Below are 11,500 nucleotides of genomic sequence, written 5' to 3' on the forward strand. Positions count from 1 at the left end.
AGAGGGAGGAGGAGGTATCTGGCCTGGGCCCTGACAGAAGATTAGGAAAGAGTGTATTCCAAGGTGTGAAGGACTACCTGCCCAAATGCAGCTCTACTAAATTACATACTCTTGTTTCTTTCTGAGAGAAGCTCTGGGGAGGACCTCACCTGCCCTCACAGCATGCATGTTGAATTCTAAGTTCGCAGGGCATTTGAGTGGCTGGTACCTTGTGGTGAGGGGGAAAAAGACAAAGATTTTTATTTTGTTGCTTGGGATGGCAAGATGACAGTTTTAGTTTGATATAGGCATTTGACATTAATTCATTTCAAATAACATGTGTCTGTATTAATCAAATCAAAGGACGTGATATGGTTAAATTTTCCTGGATGTCCTTCTGAGTTGAGGCCTGGGAGTCCCTGTAAGACTCTGTGTGTCACAAATTGGGGTGGCAGGAACCCTGGGCTTGCTTAAAAAGCATTTGAAGTAGCAGATTGAGGTGAAGCCCGGCATGCCCTGTTTCCCTGACTTGTTTGCTCCCTTGCTCATGTCTGCACTTATTCTCACAGGCAGCTGGAGGGGAATGTAGTCCTGTTGCCATGGTAACCAGTGCAACAGAACAAAAGTACTGAATCATGAGCCCTTATTTCTCTCTAGCACCTGCCCTCAGAAGCTCTGGCCAGGACTTCATGTACCCTTACAGCACATCCACCCACAGGTGTGCACAGAGTAAGGGCTGGGTGTATCTGAATACTCTGGGATGAACTTTACCATTGGCAGTTTCCCACATGGGGAAAGTGCCATTGGACAGGTCAGACTGCTTTGGAGCTTTTCTCGTCTGTAAAATGAGAGAATTGAACGACGTGATCTCTAAAGCCAATTGAGGGATGGCCCAATGACAATGCTTGCCCTGGTTGGCGCACTTGAGCCACATTCCATGTATGCCTATATATTTACCCAAGAATATGTTCTCCCCCACCCCTTTTGATAGAAGGGAAAGGAACTCTGGAACCAGGAAACTGGTTGAAGTCCAGTATCTGGCAATCCTAATGATTCCTTCAACTCACCATTCAGTTCAAATCAATTCAATTATATTTATTAATTACCTTCTTTGTGCCAGGTATTGTGCTAGGCACTGGAGTTAGAAAACCTTGAGGAGCTTACATTCTCTTGGTGGCATATACAAAGTAATTACAGGGCAAAGGGAGCATTACCAGTGGGGTAGGGGTCATAGGGCAGGAGAATGAGGAATGGAAAAGGCTTCATATAGAAGGTGGCAGTAGAGCTGAGGGGGATCTGAGCTGAGGGAGCTTTGGAGATCCAAAAAATAAAGGTGGGGAGGGCTGCCATTTGACTTAGGTTTTCATCCTGACTCACCCAGTGACTGACCCTTGGATGCCTTCCTCATCTGTAAAATTACCTTCTGTAGTCTGTTCAGTCTAAAATTCTATGATAGGACTTGAATCTGCCTTGCCACAAAGTGGGCTGAGATTCTCTCTCTATTAGATGTTGTGAGAATTCAATTGCTTATGGTACCCTGGTGAAAGTCATTGGTTAATAACAAACCATCTTAGGAGGTTTAATTGACAGTAGCCATCTTTCCTAACAAACACTAGATGAAAAAATGCCTCAGGAGGATCTATTGTGAGCCTGCAGGTAGCACATTGTATATTAAAAATAGTATAAAATGAATGTGTATTCTTTCCCACTTCTGCAGCTACAGCTGCTCCCCGCCTTTGATCTTGGACCCTTTCCCTATTTCTAAGAGATGTAACACAAAGGTAGGGGTGACTTCTATGTCACAGGAAAGCTGACGGCCCAGCCTAGGGCTCCTTATGAGGAGGCTCATGAATTATTCACAGCGAGGGCCCTGGTGAAGCTCTACTTCTCCTCCTTCAAGTCCAGAGCTAATGTATGATTGGGAACATCTCCCAGTCCTCCCTGTGCTAATGAGGAGTGGGAGAATGTTACCACTATGTGTGAAAGAGGAAAGGCTAGAGATTAGGGAGAAGTAAGAGATGTCTCAGGGGTGTGTCGGGTGGGATGGGGGAGGGGAGTGGCTCAGTGGGGAAAGATGTTGGTCATACTCCCCACTTCCCCCACTTCAGTCTTCAGAGATGTACTGTCAAACTCAGGAGCAAGGGACGATTGGGACTAGAGTAGGGAGGAAATCTTATCCTCTGACGCTGAGGGGGTGGGAAGATGGAGGACCTCACCTCGGACTTTTGGCGTCTCCGATTGGCATTGGTTTCTTTGTATACCTGCCTGAATAGAATCCCAATTCGTGCCAGCAGAGCCTATTTGACTCTCACGGGGGAAGGCTGCAGATCTGCCCCTCTGGCTTCTCGTTTGCTCTTTACTGTACATCTCCAATTGTTTGCTCTGTTGCCTTGAGTAAACCAGGGGGCTCAGTCCTAGAACGTGTTCCCTTCTTTCTGTCTCCACATGCCTCAGACCAAAAGAGTGCATTTTAAAGAGTTATTTACAAGTGCAAAGAGGATAAACAAATTTACAAGTGATATGGCAGGGTAAGGTTATTAGAAGTCTGTGTAGTGGCACAGTAAGTAGAACACCAGCCCTGGAGTCAGGAGGACCTGAGTTCAAATCCGGCCTCAGACACTTGACACATTTACTAGCTGTGTGACCTTGGGGAAGTCGCTTAACCCCAATTGCCCTGCCCTCCCCCCTCCAAAATAAAAAAAAAAGAAGTCTGTGTAAAATACTTCTAAATAATCCCAGACTGAATGGCAACTCGATTTTCTTATTTAATCATAATTCTTAATTAAAGTTCCCCAGGGTTAGCAGGGAAGCACATACTTGATGGCCTTTGAGTAAGAATGCTGGCTTCTTTCTCAGAATACTCTCATGCCTGATTTTTGGATTCAACCAGCTGGGTTCTCTGGTCCATTCTTCCCATTCTAGTCTGTCTTTCAGTCATTTGGGTGCAACTGTTCCACAATACTTGGTTACCTCACTTCCACCTGTCTGTTACCTAGGAGAAAAGAAGGAAAGGCAACATCGGTTAAATAATCTCATGACTTCAAAAAGATCAGAATTCAACCCAACTCACAGGTCCTGTCAGAGTATACAATATATACCCACCCCCCACCCTTTAGTTATACAAATGCAGCAAGGGCTTCTGGGAAAAACTGGCAGGGAGCCTGACCAACATCAGATGGCCCCATAATGTCTGAGCAGGGTTGATATTTGCCTTTCATCGCCATTTCTCTTGGGAAATACCTGGGAGTTGTTTTATGAGCAGAAAAGAGTAGTGAGGGAGGGGAAAATGGGAAACTCTCTTCTTGCCTTTATTCCTTAATCAAGTTAGTTTCCTCTCTTAATTACCTGGGTGGATTATTCCTTTTGGGGATTATTTCTGATGATTTTTTTAAAATCCCAAGCAGTTTCCTTCCTATTATCCAACATTTGCCTAAAATGCTTTCCCAGAGTAGCTTTCCCAGGCTCTCTGCTGCTGGTGAGTTGCTTACTAAGGGATACGTATTTAAGGTCTGTGATTTGGTTTCTGCTGAGAATTTCCACCAGCAGTACTCTGATCTGTAACTTAGTGGATTATCCAAGGAAGTTACCTGAGGTGTGTAGATGTTATGACTTGCCTGGGTCCAAACAGGTAAGTGTCAAACGCAAGATCTGACTTGATCTTCTGGGTTCTGAACCTAGCTAGGCTATCTCCAGGGGATAACAGCAACAGCCACTTTCATTTAGGGACTGCTTTGGGGCAGCTGGTGGTACAGTGGATAGAGTGAAGGGCCTGGAGTCAGGAAGACTTGAGTTCAAATCCTGCCTCAGACACTTACTAGCTGTATGACCTTGGGCAAGTCATTTTACTCTTTGCCTCAGTTTCCTCACCTGTAAAGTGAGCTGGAGAAGGAAATGGCAAATCACTCCAGTATCTATGCCAAGAAAAGCCCAAGTGGGGTCACAAAAAGATGAACATGAATGTACACAATTATAATTTATAATTTTATTAATTTTTTTTGGTTCTGTTTCTTCTTTCTCATAATTTTATTAATTATAAAACATTTAACAACTTCCCACTGTTACTGTGCTAAGCTGTGACAGTGATACAATGTTGAAATAAGAGATAGTCCTTTGTTCTCATAGCTCTTATAGTTTGGTGGGGGATAAGACACAAAAAGATAATTTTGATGCAGAAATTAACAAACGTGTAAAACACATTTTTAGGGCATGTGCCAAAGCAATTTCATTTTTAAAAAGTGAACAAGTTTCTTGTGTTTAATCATAAAGGGCATTATTTTTCTTCATCAAATTAAAGAGACTGTACTTTTTAAAATTCACAGCTAAACTTTACTCAGAAAAATACAAATTTTATGAAGGCCTTCTTTTAGAATAATCCTTTTTATTTATTAATCTATCTATTTATATAATCAAATTTCAGTTTCAAATTCTTTCTTCTCCCCTTTGCACTGAGAAGGCAAGAAATATGATACCCATTGTACATATGAAGTCATACAAAACACTTCTACATTAGCCATATTTTTAAAAAAAGCAAAACAAAGTGAAAAAATATTTCAATCTGCATTCAGAGTTCATGAGTTCTCTCTCTGGATAGCATTTTTCATCATGAGTCCTTTGAAATTGTACTGATCAGAGTAGCTAAGTATTTCACAGTTGATTGTTATTATAATATTGCTGTTACTATGTGCTACATACACCTAGTTCTGCTGACTTTACCTTATATCAGCTCATTTAAGTCTCCTCAGGTTTTTCTGAAACCATCTCCGTCATTCTTTCTTACAGCACAATTATATCCCATCACCATCATATACTGTGACTTATTTAGCCATTCCCTAATTGATGGGCATCCCCTCAGTTTCCAGTTCCTTGCCACCACAAAAAGACCTGCTATAAACATTTCTGTACATATGGATCCTTTTCCATTTCCTTTGGTCTCTTTGGGATACAGACCTAGGAGTGCTTTGCTGGGTTAAAGGATATGCACAGTTTCATAGCCTTTGGGTTAGAATTCCAAACTGTTCTCCAGAGTGGTTGAACTAGTACCCAACTCCACCAACGATGCTTTAGTGTCTCTATGTTTCCACATCCTCTCCATCATTTGTTATTTTCCTTTTATTTCATGCTAGCCAATCCTCAGAATAACCTTTTTGGTCTTGTCTTCTTGGCTAAAAAAGCATCTTCTCAATTGGGACTTGTTCCTCTTAGCTCTGCATTTTGATGTGAAGGGCTGGGAATAAAGCTTAAGGACTAGCGATCAGAGGTACAGCCTTTAAAATTTAAACTTATTTTTTGTCTTCCTTGCTCATACTAACCAGAGCCCCATGTTCATGTATTATCAGCAGATTGAGAGAAAACAAAGTGGGCAGAGGAGTGGAAGGGGGAAAAATGTCTAGCTAATTTTTCCTTTACTTGACTTGAACTTTCTGGACTCTCCAGAAAGGAGTGGACATGCTCTGGAGGGGGTTCTTGGGATTAGGAAGGAGGAGGGTAGATAGCCTGCCTGACCTTAGCAGGAACCGGATTCCATTGAGCAGAAAAAGTCAGGAGAAGTATGGAAGAGGGTCCCACATTGCTTGGTGACCAACCCACTAACTACACAGCTATTCTTTTCCTAGCATTAGAGTCTTTTGGAAGTTGCAGAGGGAAAGTGAGTGGGAAGTAATTGAGAAACAGAGGAAGGAAGTAGGAGTAGCAGGGACAGATCTGGCACTTGGGAGTCCCCAGAGAAGGGCAAAGTTGCCCCTGGCCATGGCAGACTATATCCTGGGCAGTCCATATGGGTGATAGGGCTGCTGGCACATTAAGTTTTGCATTGGTTCACCCGCATCCCAGACAGAGGCCAGAGAATTGTAAACCAAAGTGAATTCTGATGGGGAGGGTTATTGCCAACAAGGGGGTAATGTGGGGAGACACAGAAGTTTTCATGGAGGAGGTTACATTTTGACTTGGACTTTTAAAGTATGGGTAGAAACTCAGCAAATGAAGGGGAAAGGACATTTCAGGCATAAAGAATAGTATGGCTTGGAGGGGCTGGGAGTAGTTCAGTTTGTCTAAAGAAGAGTGTATATGACAGTAACATAAGGTAAGGTATGAAAGCAACTGTGGTGCCAGACTGTGTAGAGTCTTGAATGCCAAGCAAGGAAATTTGAACTTTACTTAGTTGGCAATAGGGAGCAACAGAAGATTTTGGGGCAGAGGAGTGACCTGACAGGATTACTAAATAAGTTATGTTTTCCTGGTGGCCTTAAAAATAGTGGATTAGAGGGGGTAAGCAATTAAGGGTGAGGATGGGGAGACCTGTTGGAAGACAGATGATAATAGATACTTTTATTGTCTGTGTTACTGTGGAATGTTACCTGGTATGCAGGGATAATTACTTTTGATTTGTTCCTTATAGATTTAAAGGATACTGGGTTGATCTTGTAAGGGATTTCAAAATTTCTGGCCTGTGGAATAATATAGATCTAGGCACCCTGGTTCCCTACACAGTAGTGCTTTGGTGCCAATAGATTCAGACAGAAACAATCCCAGAGTTCATCAGTTAGTCCATGTAAGGTTAATGGGGAATAAGATCTTCCCTACCCATCAATAGACTTCATGTGGAATCCATTAAGGGAAGCTTGCTTGCTTGTAGGAAGGCTTGCACACCTTTTATTAATAAGCTAATTAGGCAATGAGGTGGGTTGTGACGCCTTCTGGCTCTGAGCCTATTAGCTGAAAGAGTATATATTGTGAGAGGTGAGCTTTTGCTTTGGGGGCTTGCTTATGAGAAAGATGTTGTGATTCACTGGTCAAGACTGAGTGGCTATATGTTCAGAGCTTCCTGACTTCTCAGAGGTGAAGGCTCTCTCGATTCAGTGGTGGATGTAAAGCTTTAATTCAGGCAGTCGAGCCTTGTCTGTTGGTCTTTATTTCTCTTTTCTGTATTTCCTGTGTCTGTATTTTATGTGATTTATGTGATTGTTGACCCCTGAAACAGCTGTCTTTCCTAGTAAAGCAGATAAAAGAACCTGCACTAACAGCCATCCTGGGTATGCCAGTGTGATTGCCGTTGCAGTCGGTGACATCTTTTGTACTTGGTTTACCAGGAGAGAGAGAATTTGTTCTCCCTGTGGTACCATACAAATGTCCTTGGTCAAGACCATCAGATCTCTGAATGCTTGCTCCTCTGACCCCTTCCACTGAGTCTTTGGTGGGCTGCTATTACTGGACAGAATAGTAAGAGCTGTGAGGTATCAGGAAAACAGCATGATGGGCCAAGAATGAAGACTGGTGAGACTAAGTAAGCAGTGGGCCAGGTCATCTCCCTGTCTTCCTGCATCCATTCTAGGTGAGGAAGTGGTTACCCATTAACCACCCAACTCATCTGAGTTCTGTTCCCACCCCACTTTCCAAAAAGCAAGGGGGGAATTAAAGTGAGAATCTAGCAGCATAAGCAACTGACTTCTTCCTATCCAAATAACAGTTTCCTTCTTTTCATTGTTTCCAGTGTCTCACCAGCCATCACTCTTAGCTCTCTGCAGTCTCTCATCATTTCACATCTCCAATTGCTCTGGTTAGTAATGGAAGCCCACCAAAGTCTTAGAAGGAGGGCTCAGGGCAGGAGGCATACAGATATTGGCAGCACTTGACCCTGCTCGCTCATGTGACATAAGATGGAAAACAAATTTTCTTCTGCTTTCTCTCTCCCATATTTCTCTAAAAGTATAGTCCTGGAGAGTCAAGTTTAAAAGACACCATCAACCAGTAAACTCTGGAGTACCATCTGCTTTAGTCTTTCATCTCCATGGCAGTGCTATATGCACCAGGAGTCCAGGAAACCATGGCTACAACTGTGATAATGTAAATGAAAACAATACTAAAATGGATTTAGTTTTAATGACTAATCTAGGTTACCTGAGGATAGAGGATGAAATCCTTCCATCTTAGTAAAGGAGCAGAGAATAATGGAGGTAGAATGTCACATGTGCTATGTCTACCGGTTTGCCTTAATTGTTTTTCTTGGTTACAAGAGAGGGTTCAATAAAGGGGTTTGGAGTCTGGAAATGACTATGGCATAAAAGCAAAAATCATATGCCCCCTCAACCCCGCTACAAAAAACCAACCAACCAACCAACCAACCCCACAAATTGAATGACTGTGAGTTTGGAGGTGGTTTCTTCTAATTTTATCCCACCCCCTTTTCTCATTGACATTCTCTGTTCCTTTCCACCTAGTTCTCCTTCTACAACATGGCCATTAGAACAATTCTGCCTTTGGAAAAGACCTATATCTGTATTTAGTTTTGAAAATGAAGTCCAAAATACAATTCTTCCTGCTGTGTTAGTTGTAGTTTACATTGAACACAAGAATCGTGGGCTAAGTTCATTCTTCTCCTTTCTTAATCAAATGAATTAATATTTGAAATAAAATAGCATAGTACCTGGCACATAGCAGGCATTATACAAATACTTATCCCCTTTCTCCTTCCCCTCTGTCAACAATCTCCTGCTTTTTCCAGAATACAGCCTTGAGGAGCTGGTACCTTGGAGTAAATAGAACTATGGCCCCTAGGACTCAGGAGCCCTAGGAGAGCTCATTAGCTGTACACCCTTGTCCTGAGTGTGTTCCAGAAACTTTCTAGTCTCAGGGCTAAGGAAAATGGTGTAGGATATGGGTTTAGAAGAGTATTGGCCTGACATTAGCTTGTGTTTATATAGCCCTTTGCAGACTAATTTCCTTATGTGGTAGTAGCTATCCCATGAAGTATGCTGAATTACCATTTCTGGTTCTAGTCAGCCACATGGTAACTTTTGGGACTACTTCTAGCCATGTTTGACTCAGGGATAAAGGGCTTGTGCTTTGAGTACATGGCATATAAAGCTCTAAAACTTGAGCTTGAAAGACCCCTTTTGTGTTTGTTTGTTTTTTTTTCTGATCTAAGTACTTGTCCTGAGATAGGTGTGTCAAAGCTTGTGAGTTTGGGAAGTCCAGAGATCACACTGGTAAGAGCTGAATGTCAACAAGGAAAAAGTTCCCTGAAACTATTAAGTCCCAATTCTAGTGCCTTCCTAGACCCAAGCCATCTATTGGTGGAGGGAGTTCTGCCCCCCGCGCCCCCCCCCAGGATCTCATTGATGCTAGAGTCTCTTCAAACCATGCAGATCAAGACCAGCTATATGTTGGTAAATGTTGAACAAAAATGTACTTTTAGTTTAGTCAGAATTATGAATATTTCTCCATCACTTTCTTACTTTTAGACAACTTAGCCATCATCATGTATGCTAATTTCTTTTTTTTTGCATTTTCCATATCTGAGGTTTAAACATTCACCCTGAAAATGTAATAATTGGCTCTTCTGAGATGGTTTTAGCTGACTCCAACACACCAGCATCAAGACTCATCTGCATCTGCCTATCTTATGGTACTCTACTCAATGGATTCTCATAAATCTGACACAGGAGTTCCAACCAATGTATAAGGAGTTCTCTATGCTGCAGAAATCCCAGAATTTGAGAGTTGGAAGGCACCTCAGGGATCATTTAGTTCACTCTATCCATAAAAGGAATTTCCACTCTAACATACCTAACAATTGGTTGTCCACTGTCTGCCTGAAGTCCTTCAAGGAGCCCATCCTCTAATATGACAGCATGTTTCATTTTTGGCCAGCTCCAATTGTCGGGAAGTTTACTCTGACTTCAAGGATAAATTTACCTCTTTGTAACTTCATCCATTGCTCCTGCTTCTGCCCTCTGAGATCAAGCAGAAAAAGGCTAGCCCCAATTCTGCCTTATTTTTCTTCAAATACTTGAAGACAACTATCATTCCCTCCTAGACTCATGTCTTTTCTCTCTCCCTCTTCTGTATCTTTTCTTCTCTAGGTTAAACGTCCCCAGTTCCTTCAACAAATCCTTATGTGACATTGTCCCAAGGCCCTTCACCTTGTCCTTTTTTGAATGGTCTTTAGCTTATCAAAGTCCTTCTTAAACTGTGGTGCCTTAAGAAGAACTGAACAAAATCCTCTACATGAGATCTGATGAGGGAAGAACACAGTAGGACTAACCCTTCCCTCATCGTGGAACCTATGACCCTCTTAATGCAGCCTAACATCTCATTAGCTGTTTTTGGTTGCTACATCGCACTGCTGACTCATAATTCTCCCAATTCAATATATAAATGCCAGTTGTTATCAGTATTCCCATTTTACAAATAAGAAAACAGAGGTCTGTGTTTTCTATGGCACTGAGATGTCTTTCCCATTTCCATGATTCCCCTTTATGCCTATTCAGCAAGAATCTCAATTGTAGAAGGAGGATAATTTCAGGTAGGAGGATCAGTAATGAAGCTTTTACCCTTATTCTTTTGAAGGGAAATTTTAGAGAGGTATTATTCTGGGAGAATTCTCTTCAGCCTCAGTAGGAAAACAGGTACCAGGCTCCTAGAACGGTATACCTATATCACACGTTCTGGTCCCCATATAGGCTGCACTTACTGTCTTCCACTCTCCCCGAAAAAATCCCTGAGTTAAGCCTTTAATTAAGTTCTGACATATATGACATTTCATCTCCTGCCTTCATGTATTTGTACAGGCTGGCCCTCCATCTCTGGAATGCATTCTCTCTTTACCTCTCTACCTTTTGTAATCCCTAATTTCCTTAAAACCGTAGTTCAGTGTTGTGCTGCACATACAGGAGGACTTTCCTGATTCACCCATTGTTAGTGTCCCACCCAATTATTTTGTACACTTATGCACTTATCTATGTACATGTTGTTTCTTCCTAGTTAGAATATAAGATCTTGGAGGGCCAGGACTGTTGGTTTTTTTGTTTTTCTCTGGCACTGAGGCCTGGCACATAGGAACTCTAAAAATGCTTGTTAAATTGAATTGAACTTTTCGTTGATAAAATTGGATTGTACTTAATCTACCAAATGTTAATTAAGCATCTATGTGCCCCCCAAACTGTAATTGGGAATGAGAGAGATATGTTCCCCCTACTCTCACGAATCTTACAATCTTGTTGGGCACGTAAAACATGGAGCAATTAAAAAAATAGTTGAATACTATCCCATGTGACCCTGACTGTGAGGCCAGAAGGAATCCAGGGAAGGGAGATCAGCAGAGGTTGGAATAATTGAAGAAAGCATCATGATGAGAAAGGAAAGGATTTGTCTTATGTGGAGGAAGGGAAAGTGTAAGGGCAAGCAAAGTGGGACTTTTTACTGTTTTTTTTTTTTCTTTTGGAGTGCTTCTCGGCACTGAGGCAATCAAATACCATTGACTGAGTCTTGCCTTTGTTTGTAGGAAGGCCCACACCCTTTTGTTAATTAGGTCAGGTGTGATGCTCTGGAGGTGTGAAGCCCTTGGGCCCTGAAAAAGGGTACATATACTCAGAGGATAGCCATTGAACTCAGAATCAAGAATTGGGAATAGAGAACTCTCAGAACTGTGGGAGGAGAGGTTTTGCTTTGGGGGCTCACTTGTTGGAAGAGTGCTCCTGTGACTTGGCCAGACAGATTCTGGATGGCCATTAAGGAGGCGCCCCCC

The sequence above is a fragment of the Trichosurus vulpecula genome, chromosome 8 (assembly GCF_011100635.1).
Source record: "Trichosurus vulpecula isolate mTriVul1 chromosome 8, mTriVul1.pri, whole genome shotgun sequence".
Lineage (NCBI taxonomy): Eukaryota > Metazoa > Chordata > Mammalia > Diprotodontia > Phalangeridae > Trichosurus > Trichosurus vulpecula.